Source organism: Bos grunniens, chromosome 5 (assembly GCF_055505025.1).
Source record: "Bos grunniens cultivar Pamir isolate PY7600 chromosome 5, Bosgru_T2T1.0, whole genome shotgun sequence".
Classification (NCBI taxonomy): domain Eukaryota; kingdom Metazoa; phylum Chordata; class Mammalia; order Artiodactyla; family Bovidae; genus Bos; species Bos grunniens.
In genome coordinates this window covers 101,599,143-101,613,582 of record NC_141169.1, presented here as the reverse complement: position 1 = coordinate 101,613,582, position 14,440 = coordinate 101,599,143, and the positions used below count along the sequence as shown (strand labels likewise).

Here is a 14,440-nt window from a genome sequence, read left to right as displayed (position 1 = left end):
AGCTCCTCTCGGCCATTCCTGTGCCGTTGCAGTCTGGTACTCTCGGCCGCTGCCCCTGACCTCGGATGTGGGTAACTCCTCTTGGCCGCCGCCCTTTGGGCATGGGGTCCTCCTGGCTTCTGTCTCTGACTTTGGACGTGGGGTGGCTCCTTTCGGCCATGCTGAGTGCGCCCATCGCAGCCGCCTGCGCTTGAGCGTGCCCTTTGCAGCCGCCTGTGCTTAAGGTATCCTCAATTCAAGTAGGGGCTCTTCACTGACTTTCTGCACTGTCCTGATGCCATTTCCTAAGTCAACGAAGCTTTTTTTCATCTAGGCAGTTTCTCCTTCAATCCTCCAGGCCTAGTTTAAAGACTGTGGTTAGAAATGCTCAAAAACTACTATTAGGTTACTTCCCCAAACTCTGTGCGTCATGGTTCAGGTGGGAAAACTGCCAGTCATGAAGGAACTTGCTGAATAGATCCCATCAGCTTCATAGCTCTAGAAATTTCTGACATATTGTGACACATATTCAATTTAAAATTTAATTTATGATACCATGCTGGACTTTCCAGGACTTTCAGCTGGCTCAGACAGTAAAGAATCTGCCTGTATTGCAGGAGACCTGTGTTCAATCTCTGGGTTGAAAAGATCCCCTGGAGGAGGGCATGGCAACCCACTCCAGTATTCTCGCCTGGAGAATTCCATGGGCAGAGGAGCCTGGCAGGCTACAGTCCATGGGGTTGCAAAAATTGGACACGATTGAATGACTAACACACTGGACTTTCCATAAGTTGTATATATTCAGGCGTATTTTACTGAGAAATTCTCAGAGTAGACAAGTCATTCTTCACCAAAAGTCTCTATCATTTTGAGACATGTGTTTTTATTTACTTTAAAGGTATTTACCTGGTCTCAGTAAAGTATTAAAAAGTGAGCACACACATGATATTGCTCTCCTATATTCAAGTTCTGTCTCTCTTTTTTAAAGATATTTTTGATTTTAAGGTCTTTATTGAATTTATTACAGTATTGAGTCCATTTTCTCTTTTGGTTTTTTGGCTGTGAGGCATGTGGGATCTTAACACTCTGACCAGATATCGAACCCACACCCCTTAAGTTGGGAGGTGAAGTTTTAACCACTGGACCACCAGGGAAACCCTTGTTCAGGTTCTCTTTAAACACTATCATCATATTCAGTCTTGCTTCACTTGGATCTTAACATCTACATCTTATGAGCACACACACTGAAGAAGGCTATTGCTTCTAATTGCTGTAAAATGTTTTGAGCTAACTATGATTCATTGTTCAAAAACACTAGCTGGAGTTCCTTTTGTACAACATCTGGAAGAAAACTGTTATCTTGAATCTAGACCCACACTGTTGAATCAGCATTCTGCAATGGTGGAAATATTCCATATCAGTTGCAACCACAACTGTAGCTGTTGGGAAGCATAGTGGAAAATAGACGTAAAAGGAGAAAGTCCTTGGGAAAATGGCGAAGGGCCAGAAGTACGCGGCTTTGCACTATGGACAGAAAGACATCTCCTGACTTTGGTTATGCTTGGCGCCAAGAGTTAATAATAAATAGGGATGTTACTTGTGAGAGCGGGTTGTGGGAGAAGCCCATAAGTCATTTAGAGCGCGCTGTCCTTGAAATGTTTCTACTGATTATGTGTTAACCCTGTATGCGCTCTGCTGGCCGCATGCTTTAAGCTCTTTGTTCCTGCTTCTATAAAAAAGCTTGACTGCAGAAATAAACTTGTCAGTCCTTGCAAGAGACTGCCCAAGTGTCCTTCTTTCAGGTTCGTTGCTTCCAAGTCCTGGGGAGAAAAACCCCAGCAAGTGGCACCTGAACAGGGACTTGAGAGAAAGGCTGAACAAAGCAACGAGCCCCTGCAGAAAGAGGTAAGCAGGATGGGACAACATAGCAGTAAAATTCCTTTCATTTCTTTCTTTTTTTTTTTTTTTACAGCATTCTGTGTATTTTAATAGCCAAAAATTGTAAACAATGAAAATATCCACTAACAGGTGAACAGATAAACAAATGATGGTGGAATTCTACAACAGAACAGTTCTCAAAAATAAAATGGAAATCAACTACTGATAAATGTTGCAATATGGATGAACTCAAAATCAAAATGAAAGAAGCGAGATTACACACAAAAAAGAACATGCTCTATGATTCTATTTAAATTCTGGAAAATGTGAACTAATCTGTAGTGGCAGGAAGTAGATTAGTGGTTGTCTAGGAGTAAAGTGGGCAAGAAGCAAGGATTACAACAAAATAGGATGACACTTTCAGGAATGATTGGTTGCTCACCATCTTGATTGATGTGATGCTTTCCTGTGCTCATGTGCTCTGTCGTCTCTGACTCTTTGCAGCCCTGTGGACTGTAGCCCACCAGGTTCCTCTACCTGTCGTATTTCCCAGGCAAGAATACTGGAGTGGGTTGCCATTTCCTACTCCAGAAGCTTTCCTGGGTACGTATATGTCAAAACTGCTCAGACTGTCCACTTTAAATGTGTGTAGTTTATTTCAGTCATATTTCAATAAAGTATTTAAATATGCTGATATAGTAAAATGTAGTGAGAGGACTAAGAAGAGTAAGTTTTTTTTCCTTCTCAAAGGAAGGACTGTGTGGAGCGTTGAAATCCAGGACCTTAGATCAGTCAGTATTATTGGACGTGCTTGTCTGCAAGCTGTTACTGGTGGTGGTGGTGCTTTAGTCACTAAGTTGTATCTGACTTTTGTGACCCCATGGACTGTAGCCCACCAGGCTTCTCTGTCCGTGGGATTCTCCAGGCAAGAATACTGGAGTCCTTTCATTTCTATAATGCATCATTTTTTGAAACAAAATGGTGTTAATGTTTCAAGAGATCAGTTGAATGACTGCTATCATATACTAGTGGAACATAATCCATGGTTCCCGGAGGAGGGGACGCTTGATCTTGATGTATGGAAAAGGGTTAAGAATAATATTTTGCGAGCATATCGGCAAGGGTTACATGGTCACTCATACGGGCTATCATAGAACAAATTGAAGGGCATAACGTTGATTTGGAAGTAAAAACTATTCGATCTTTACATGAATATGAGCTTAAGGAACAAGATATGCAAGGTGCTTTGAAATATAAGAATGTTATGCTCAATCAGACACAATCCTTAGAAAAACAACTTAGAGACATATATATATATACAGGATATGTCAAAATTGAAGCCACTTGGAATGGGAGTCATTTCATTCAACGGACAGCCCAAATCTGAGGTTTTTCCTTCTGCTCCGCCTGTAACAGCAATTGCTAACTTTGCTCGTACTAATCATTTCACTCCTCCTCAGGAGATGCCTACATGCACTTTCGCTTTCCCAATGCAATTTAATCAACCTGCCTAAGGCCAAAATACTTGGGCTAATATAGATTTTGGCATGTTGTCTAGCTTTAAGAAAGCATGTACTCTGTATGGACCTACTTCTCCTTACTGTATAGAATTTCTCAGAGGATGGGCTAACCATTGGATGCCACACGATTTTTTTTCAAGTAGCAAAGATGGTTTTAAATCCTCAACAATTACTGCAGTAGCAAATGTGGGTTAATGATGAGGCCCAACAGCTGATGATTGACCAGCAATCTCATGGTAACCCTGCCAATTTAACCTGTGATATACTGACTGGAACAAGAGCGATGGCCGATATGATTGCATAATTAGCTAATATTACCCCTCAGATGTTATATTTCATTAAAGAAACTGCCTGCAGGGCATAAGCAAAGGTTGATAGCACTAACTCTGATGGTTCATTTGTTAAGATTATTCAAGGACATGAAGAGGAATATTCTCAATTTATAGGAAAATTAAAGGATGCAATTAAAAAATCTATTAAGGATGTGACTTCACAAAATATTATTTTAAAACAACTTGCTTTTGAAAATGCTAATGAGGAATGTCGATCCGTGCTCAGACCTATTCGAGAGACTGGCTCTCTTATGGAATATTTGAAAGCATATAGGGACATTGGGTCTATGTCCCATAGAGCAAAATTGGCAGCATTGGAAACCTCTAATGTGCAAAAGGCTGCTAATACCAAATGTTTTAACTGTGGGAAGCCTGGCCATATGAAAACAATGTCGCCTGCCAACACAGGCCAGAAAAAATAATACTACTTCTAATAGGAAGAGACTCCCAGGAGTATGTCCAAGATGTAAAAGGGGGTTTCACTGGCTGAATGAATGTCATTCTAAATCTGATAAGGATAGAAACACTTTGAACCCTGGTGCACAGCAAAAACAACAGGGAAACTGATAAAGGGGCCATCCTCTAGCCCCACTACAAAAGGAGGACCTAGCATTATGACACTACAAGCAGCTACATCTAAGAGTGCTTGCATTGATATACCTAATCCTTATGATATGGAACTAATAGAATTATACAACCCCCACAAAATTCCCACTGGATATTATGGCCCGATTCCACCCGGGACAATGGGACTGATTTTGGGACGTAGTAGCTGCACAATGAGAGGTTTAATGGTTTTGACCAGTGTTGTGGACGAAGATTATGAAGGGGATATACGTGTTATGGTAAATGTTGTGAAAACAGGAAATGCATACTTACAAAAAGGGGAATATTTTGCACAATTATTAACTTTTGCCATATGTTAAACCAATGAAGGCATCTGATAAAGTTCGACAGGGAGGCTTTGGCAGTATCAGCCTTACTTTTGCACTATCCACCTTATTAAAGGAACATCAGAAACCCATGCTTACTTTACACATACGGGGAAAGAATTTCACAGCATGTTAGATACTGGAGCTAACATTTCAATCATTAGAGCTGCAGAGTGGCCCCTCGATTGGGGTAAGGTTATGGCTCCTTCTAGACTATTAGGAATGGATGAAACTGATGCCACACAAACTTTTGTCAGTGCATCCTACTTACAAGTGTATGGCCCTGATCAAATTGTAGCTTATCTTAAACCATATATTACTAATATCCCTATCAATTTATGGGGATGGGATTTTCTTGAACAAACAAAAGCCACAATTTCTTTAAAGGAACATTTTTAATGGGGACCATTGAGTTAACACTGCTGCCCCTTGATTGGGAATCTGATATCCCAATATGGACACCTCAATGGCCCCTAACTAAAGAAAAATTGGCAGCTCTTATGCAGTTAGTTAATGAACAGTTACAAAAAGCTCATATAGAACCTTCATTTTCCCCGTGGAATTCCCCTGTTTTTGTAATAAAAAAAGAAGTCAGGAAAATGGTGAATGTTGATAGATTTAAGAAATGTTAATAATACCATGTTACCTATGGGGCCCTTACAACCCAGATTGCCCTCCCCTTCTATGGTACCAAAAGGATGGTCTATAGTTATTATTGACTTACAAGACTGCTTTTTTACTATACCTTTGCACCCTAAAGATAGAAAACGTTTTGCATTTTCAGTTCCTTCTATAAATCACATGGCTTCTGTTAAAAGATTCCAATGGAAGGTGCTACCTCAGGGAATGATGAACTCCCCTACCATTTACCAATATCTCATATCTGTTTTATTACAACCCATTAGAGACAAGTATCCTACTGCATTTATAATTCATTATATGGATGATAGACTTCTCTCTATGGAATCTGAACTCTGTTTACAACAGTTATATAATGAAGTTTCTATTATTCTTCAAAATCATGGCCTCCTTGTTGCGCCAGATAAAATTCAATGGAAAGCACCTTTAATTATTTAGGACATGTTATGGAAGAATCTAAAATCAAACCTCAAAAACTCAAATTTCTGTGCAATCTCTACGCACGCTGAATGATTTTCAAAAATTGCTAGGGGATATTAATTGGCTGCAGCCATCTGTCGGCATCCCCACCTAGGCCTTACAAAATCTATTTAAAATTTTAGGGGGATCCCCCGACCCTAATAGTCCTAGGCAACTAACAAAAGAGGCCAAAGAAGAACTGGCCTTAGTGGAGAAACGCATTCAACAATCTTTTTCAACTCGGCTAGATTATGATCAACCAGTTTCTTTATATATATTCCCTAGTGAACATTCACCCACGGCAATTATAGATCAACACAGCCCAATAGAATGGGTATATTTACACACTAAACAGTCTAAAAAAATTGTATCATATATTGAGAAAATAGGGCACTTAATTGTGTCAGGAAGAAGCCATGTACAAACTTTGACTGGATTTGATCCATATGTAATACACATTCCCTTGACAAAACAGGAATTGCAAATTGCCTTACAGTATAACCTGACCATGCAAATGGCATTAAGTGATTTTCAGACTGTTATGTCATTTCATCTGCCGAAAGGAAAATCATGGGACTTTCTACAATGTACTAAATTCATTGTAACTAAGATCACTGCATCCCAGCCTATTTCCAATGCACCCGCCTATTTCATTGATGGCAACAAGAAAGGCATAGCAGGGATTGTTGGCCCTGATATCAAAGAGAAATTACCCACTACCTGTTCTTCAATACAAAGAGTTGAATTGTATGCTTTATATGCTCTTTTGTCGCTTCAACTGTTATCCTTCAACATATATACTGATTCCAAATACCTTTCTTCCCTTTTTCCTGATTTTCTTACCACCTTTTTATACAACCTAGATGAAGAATTATATACTCTCTTTTCACAGACTCAAGCTTTAATTCGTTCACGTACGGAACCTTCCTTTATTGCACATATACGTGCTCATTCAGGTTTACCTGGCCCTCTGGTCGCAGGAAATGATGCTGTTGATAGGCTCATAGCTCCCATTTTTACATCTGCCAGTGACGAACATGCTAATCTTCATACCAATGCTAACAGAGTGCACTCTAAATACCATATTCCTCTCACGGAAACACGGCATATTATTAAAACCTGTGATGTCTGCGCCCCTCTGCACTTACGAACTACGATTTCAGGAGTTAATCCCCAGGGGCAACAACCTAATTCCCTTTAGCAATCTGATTTCACTCACTGCTCCTTAAGAAAGTTTTCTTTGCTTTTTGTCTCAGTTGATACATTTTCAGGCTTTATCTGGGCAGTACCTGTCTCTTCAGAATCCAACAAACACACCATTTCCACACTCTTACTCACCTTCCCCATTATGGGGATTCCTTCTGTCTTGAAAACAGACAATGGACCTGCATTCACCTCGCATTCATTTCATTCATTTTTATCAAAATGGAACATAACACACATTACAGGAATACTCTATAATCCTCAGGGTCAAGCCATTATTGAAAGAGCCCACCACACCTTAAAACTCGTTTATTAAAACAGAAAGGGGGAATATGGAAGAGGAGATACACTTCTTATCTCATGAACCCTCAATTACTATTTTTTTTCCCCTCAATTACTAATATCTTTAACTAAACTTAACAAAAAATAATTCTGATACTCGTGCAAATAGACATTTTGCAGAAGACAAAAACAGCAAATTAGAAATCAATACATCAATATGGTATAAGCAATTTAATCAGTGGCTGCCAGGAATCTTATGACTCCTAGGCAAGGGTTATGGTCTTGTCATTGCAGGTGGAGAGGAAATCTGGGTTCCCCTTCGCCATGTCTGCTACCGAGAAGCACCCCAAGACCAGACTCCCTCGAAAAGTGATGAAGTTGATGCGAAGGGTCTCAATGACCCTGGAGGAGCCAATGAGGAAATGCCATCGTCTGAATCCTTACCCAACATGGGCTCAAGTGAAAAAACATGACTCATCAGGCTGAGCAGACACTGACGAGCAAGAGGAACATCATAACTGCTCCTGGTTTAATAGATCAAGCATTGGAGGCTTTCATAAATCTAAGACAAGTTTCTGGACTGATAAGGACATACTGCTGAATTGGTATAACGGGGGCTTATCACCCCCACAACCCAGGATTGTTGTCCCCCTTGTGGGGCCGGAGCAATGGCACATTTGGAAAATTCCAGCAGCCTTAGAGCACTTCGCTAGTGTTTATGGGACTGTGGGTGTGTTTTGTCCTTCTAATTATACCTTCCTATATAATAGTACTGGCTATATTCAATCATGTGTTCACGTTCTGTATTTGTTTATTGTAGGGCATTTTGATATTGACTTATCAGCCAAGATTGTCAATTGTACTGCATGTGCATTGTATACCTGCCTTAATCACACCATTTCATATCACAATGCTAGCATTGTGCTAAACAAAGATCTGAGTTATGGCTTCCCATAAAGTTAATTGAGCTTTGGACTGATTCTATATTTCTTTCTGTATTGTTGAAAACTAGGCTTAGGCGATCTAAGCGCATCATTGGGTGGATTATTGCAGGCATCTTAAGTCTTATCTCCATTGTGACTGTAGGAACTTTGTCTGGTATGGCTTTACATAATTCTATACAAAATTATGATTTTATCACTGTTTGGCACAAAGACTCTCATGATCTGTGGACTTGACAAGCTCAAATAGATCAGCAATTACAAACACGAATTAATGAGTTACAAACTGTGGTTATCTACTTAGGAGATCAAATGCAGCAACTGACTTTCCGAACACGTATACGCTGTCACTGGAATTTTACTTCTTTTTGTCTGACTAACATGCCCTATAACAGCACTGAATAGCCTTGGAATAAGGTTAAGGCGCATTTGCAGGATCTCACAAGTAACTCAAGTTTAGACATCAATTTGTTGAAACAACAAGTTGCTAATTTTCAAGTTAGAGTACCTAGGGAATTGTATAGTACTCAATTCTATGATACTTTAACCCAAACCCTATTGTCTCTAGACCCTAGAGCTTGGCTTTCAGGAAGCATTATTTTTATATATGTATTAATCACCCTGCTCTTTTTGTCCTTGATTATGGGATACAGAAGTCTCTACTCAAGACTCTGTGCCTCCCACAATGGAGTCCAACTAGCTGCCGCCATGCTTAATTTAAAAACAAAAGGAGGACATGTTGGGAAGCGTAGTGCAAAATAGCCATAAAAGGAGAAAGTCCTTGGGAAAATGGCGAAGGGCCAGAAGTACGCAGCTTTGCACTACGGACAGAAAGACATCTCCTGCCTTTGGTTATGTTTGGCGCCAAGAGTTATTAACAAATAGGGATGTTACTTGTGAGAGCGGGTTGTGGGAGAAGCCCATGAGTCATTTACAGTGCGCTGTCCTTGAAATGTTTCTACTGATTGTGTGTTAACTCTGTATGCGCCCTCCTGGCCGCATACTTTAAGCTCTTTGTTTCTGCTTCTATAAAAAAGCTTGACTGCAGAAATAAACTTGGCAGTCCCTGCAAGAGACTGTCCAAGTGTCCTTCTTTCAGGTTCGTCGCTTCCAAGTCCCGGGGAGAAAAACCCCAACAGTAGCCACTAGCCACTTGGGGCTAGTGGGCATTTGAACAGTGGGTAGATTTTAAATTTTTATTTAATTATAACTGACTTAAATTTAAACACTCAAATGTGGTTAATGGCTACTGTATTGGACAGCAGCTCTAAATGTATGATTTGGATTTAAAAATTACAGCATTTTAGAGAAGAATTTTTCCACCACCAATTTTTTACCACTGATGTCAGGAATGGAGTACAAAATCAATACATATTTGCAAAACTCACCATAATATTGTAAAATAGTGTGCAAGTCACTCAGTTATGTCCAACTCTTTGAGAGCCCATGGACTGTAGCCTGCCAGGCTCCTCTGTCCATTGGATTCTCCAGGCAAGCAAACTGGGGTGGGTTGGTGTGCCCTAATTAGCCTCCAATTAAAATACATTAAAAAAACCAAACTTTTGGTTATTTCTTGTGAAAAAGTGATACAGGTATAGATCAGATATTTAGGCATTGATTAGATATTTATTTGTAATGTTTACATAGATGAGTACCTGAACAAGGTATTACTCAAGGATTGATTCAAAAGATCTGGTGCTTATAGTCATTCAGAAGATATTGTGTTAGAAAAGCAGTAAACAGGGAGTGAAAGAATAAACCTTGATAAAATTCTAACTAAGGAAAAACTATGGTATGAAATATAATTTATGGTTATAAGGATGGGCTTTGAAGAGGAACAAGGGAGCTTGGCATGGTGACTGATAGCTGTGTAATACTGGCAATTTACATAGAATCTGTAAGCTTCAGTCATTTTACTATAAAGTAGGAATGCTTGTTATTGTTTAGTCATGTTTGACTCTTTGCAACCTCATGGACTGCAACCTGCCAGGCCTCCCTGCCCGTCACCAACTCCCGGAGCTTGCTCAAACTCATGTCCATTGAGTCAGTGATGCCATCCAACCATCTCATCCTCTGTCGGCCCCTTCTGCCCCGCCACCGCCCCCCCCACCCCGCGCCCACAGCCTTCAATCTTTCCCAGCATCATGGTCTTTTCATGAGTCGGTTCTTCACAGCAGGTGGGCAAAGTATTGGAGTTTCAGCTTCAGCATCAGTCCTTCCAATGTATATTCAAGATTGATCTCCTTTAGGATGGACTGGTTGGATCTCCTTGCAGTCCAAGGGACTCTCAAGTGTCTTCTCCAACACCACAGTTCAAAAGCATCAATTCTTCGGCACTCAGCTTTCTTTATAGTCCAACTCTCACATCCACCGGAGAAGGCAATGGCACCCCACTCCAGTACCCTTGCCTGGAAAATCCCATGGACGGAGGAGCCTGGAAGGCTGCAGTCCATGGGGTCGCTGAGGGTCGAACACGACTGAGCGACTTCACTTTCACTTTTCACTTTCATGCATTGGAGAAGGAAATGGCAACCCACTCCAGTGTTCTTGCCTGGAGAATCCCAGGGATGGGGGAGCCTGATGGGCTGCTGTCTATGGGGTCGCACAGAGTCGGACACGACTGTAGTGACTTAGCAGCTCACATCCATACATGACTACTGGAAAAACCATAGCCTTGACTAGATGGACCTTTGTTGGCAAAGTAATGTCTCTGCTTTTTAATATGCTGTGTAGATTGGTCATAGCTTTCCTTCCAAGGAGCAAGCATCTTTTAATTTCAAGGCTGCAGTCACCATCTGCAGTGATTTTGGAGCCCAAGAAAAGAAAGTCTGTCACTGTTTCCATTGCTTCCCCATCTATTTGCCACGAAGTGATGGGACCAGATGCCATGACCTTAGTTTTTTAAAAGTTGAGTTTTAAGCCAGTTTTATCACTCTCCTCTTTCACCTTCATCAAGAGGCTCTTTAGTCCCTCTTCACTTTCTGCCGTAAAGGTGGTATCATCTGCATATCTGAGGTTATTGATATTTCTCCTGGAAATCTTGACTATTATTCCTATTAAAGTAAGAATGATAATGATAGGTTAATAAATTTTAGGATACAATACCTTGGATAAAATAAATACTATACCTGTTAAACTTTTCATATAATTAAGTTCTCCTTGTGTATCTAAAGCATAAAATCATACAAATTCAGAAATATGTGAATGTTGAAGGAGAGCATCCCTGGTACACAGAAAAAAATTACTTTGCTAATAGACAAATAAAGAGATCGTCAATATTCCCAAATCCATAAGAATGGAAATAACCTGTTTATTTACAGATGCATGTGAATAAAAGTTCATACCACTTGGTGGCAGTATAATACATTGGATTAAACAGGACTTTAGCACAAGAACTGATTTAGGTACAAATCTCAGTTACCTTATTCAATGATTCTATGAATTCAAGCAAAGTTTGTAACCTTTCTAAGTCAAGTATATAGTGGAAATAATTATGTCTGTCTTGACTGTATTACATTAAAGCTGTGAGAATCACTTAAGAATTATGTCAAAGCATCTTCAATTTTAACATACTATATAGAAAGTCTCCAAACTTTCATTCACAGAATCACTGCAGTTATGAGGCTGTATAAGAAAGTAGTAAATTTCAAAAGCAATAGAAGCAAAATTAATCACTGATGAGCTGACACTTGCAAAATTGGCTGCCACGCACCTGCTCTTCCCACCTGGCATTAGCAAAATTGGCTGCCATGCACCTGCTCTTCCCACCTGGCATTAGCCTCCATCTATGTCATGACATCAAGGAAGTTGTTGACTGTATTTCACCAGCTGTCGGATGCTAAAATTTAATGCACACAGAGTGTGCTATGCAAAATAACCTTGCTTCCAAAGTATTTAAGATTTTCTGAGAGCTTTGAGATTTGTTTAAATCAAATTAGAAATTAGTTTAAATCACAGGCAAATTTACTGAAAAATGGGAGAACAACAGAATTGTACAAATTAATACTTTAAATATACAAAATCAACAGGGGGACTAAGAAGATTAGTAGCTGCTTCAAAGGAGAATGAATTGAAGACTGAAGTATTAAGAGACACTCAATAAAAATAAAATCAGAGAGGTATTCTATTTTTTTTTTTTGCAAAAGTGGCACATTATATGATTATGTTATAAAACTCAAATAAGAGCTACAGTTATACTACTCTGCTATTATAAAATCAGGTTGAAAAATAATGTCCCTCATAAAATCTCAACACTTAATTCTCTCCATTCTAAAGATTGTTGAATATATACAATTGTAGCTTAAATCTTAAATATAAGATAAACTATTTTCCAATAATATCGTGCTTTATTTTTCAAGATAAAGCCTACTGAACTCTCCTCCCCCACCATTTATTATGAAATGTTAGTTTTTCTTTTAGATCAGTTTATGCAAGTGTACTTTATCTAGTATTCAATTATACAATGAGGACTTCTAGTACGTTTTAAGATGATTTATTTAGGAAAAAATAAAGTTAGATTTGCAAATTGATAAAATAATTTGATGTGGTTAGATACATATCTTGGTGAGGTCTTGTTTTCTTTTTGTTTTTTTACTCTGTATCAAATATGCTTTTTCTCACAAATGAATGGAGAGACAGCTAATGCTCTCAGATGGACTGTTTATTTATACACATAAGAATTTTTTGCAAATGCTTATTGACGATATATTTTCTTTTTTCATAAATTGTTACCTCATGTTTTCTTCTAGTTTTATATTGCTATTTTTTTTAACTGACTAGAAAAAAACCCTTGTATATTAAGACTATAGTTCCTTAATTTACATATATATTTCAAATGCTTTCTGTGTTACTTGTCTTCAATTTTTGTTATAGTGCACACATGATTTACACTTGATTTTTGGTATTTTTCTTTATTGTTCTTTTCTTTTTGAGAAACAACAACAATATACTTTTATTTATTTATTTTTTATTGTTCCTTTCTTTTTTGACAGTTATGGAAGATCATTCTCTACCTAATGTATTTCTCTTTTGGTCTAGCCTCCACTTGACTCATTGCAAAAGACCCTGATGCTGGGAAAGACCGAAGGCAAAAGGAGAAGAGGGTGGCAGAGGATGAGGTGTTTAGATAGCATCACCAACTCAATGGACATGAATCTGAGAAAACTCTGGGAGATGGTGAAGGACAGAGAAGCCTGTCATGCTGCAGTCCCTGGGGTTACAAAGAGTTGGACTGGACTTAGCAAGTGAAGAGCAACAATCACATGACTTGATGGTTCTATGGCTGTACAAAGACCACTTTGTTCTGCTCTCTTTTGCCTAGACACCCTAAATTTTCTAATGCTCTTTTTGATTATTTTACCTGTCACAATGTTGCTTCCTCAGTAATCTGTAATCAGGAGAATGTCATTCTTGGTTGAACCAGATTCACAGTAGGTGATCAAAAATGATGATGATTCAGACGTAAATATTCACTGGTAAAGTTTCTCATAGGATGAAGGAAATTTAAATAAAGACATTTAGGTGGTGTAGAATAAGTATCTTTGGGAACATTGTTTTAATTAATTCATTTTTTAATCAAAGGATAATCGCTTTACAGAATTTTGTTGGTTTTTTTTTTGCCATGAATGAGCCACAGGTATACATAGAAATTATGAAGGAGCATGTTGAAGGGTCCAGACTCTGCATCAGATAACATGGATATAAATTCTAGCTCCAACACTACATTAAGTTGATCATTCTCCTTGCCACTCAGTTTCCTCATCTTTAAAGTGGGAATAATAGCCCTGAGAGAGTGGTTTAAATGGTTGAAGGAGATGGTGCATCTCCAAAATATTATAAGTATGCAATATTATTTTAATAATGTCATTTAAATAAATTATAAAAATCTTTATTTTTGCTATTTCCAAGTAGGTGAATACCTCTCTCATCTTTTTCATTCTTAGCTCTAATCATTTGTGTATTTACAAGAACAAATTGCTCTTTACATTCCCTGGGCTTTGTCAACTCCATTAGTATATTTTTAAAAGCTACATTTGTTAGATATTCTGCTATATGATCTAAATCCAAAGGTTAAAACAAAGTTATCCTTGACATTTACAAAGATAACTTTAGTATTCATATAGTAAGTAAAAGGATATAAAAATACATACAGTAACTGAATGATATTGGAGTCAACCTTTAGCTTTTTACTCTGCTGTTTTAGTTAACACCATAAAATCTATCCTATAATATTATTATTTCCTTTCTTTCAGGGCTTCCCTAGTAGCTCAGCTGGT

At 38.6% G+C, this 14,440-nt stretch overlaps 1 long non-coding RNA gene and 1 pseudogene across 1 annotated transcript; both read left to right on the top strand.

The window, feature by feature from the left end:
- The first annotated feature begins 7,710 nt into the window (after nucleotides 1–7,710).
- Nucleotides 7,711–9,062, top strand: LOC147372770 (endogenous retrovirus group K member 7 Env polyprotein-like; annotated as a pseudogene).
- Nucleotides 9,063–10,536: 1,474 nt separating this feature from the next.
- On the top strand, nucleotides 10,537–13,702 carry LOC147372769 (uncharacterized). Its single transcript, XR_015164282.1, has 3 exons — nucleotides 10,537–11,569; nucleotides 12,194–12,283; nucleotides 13,203–13,702. It is a non-coding gene; the product is annotated as an uncharacterized LOC147372769 (long non-coding RNA).
- The last annotated feature ends 738 nt before the right edge of the window (nucleotides 13,703–14,440 follow it).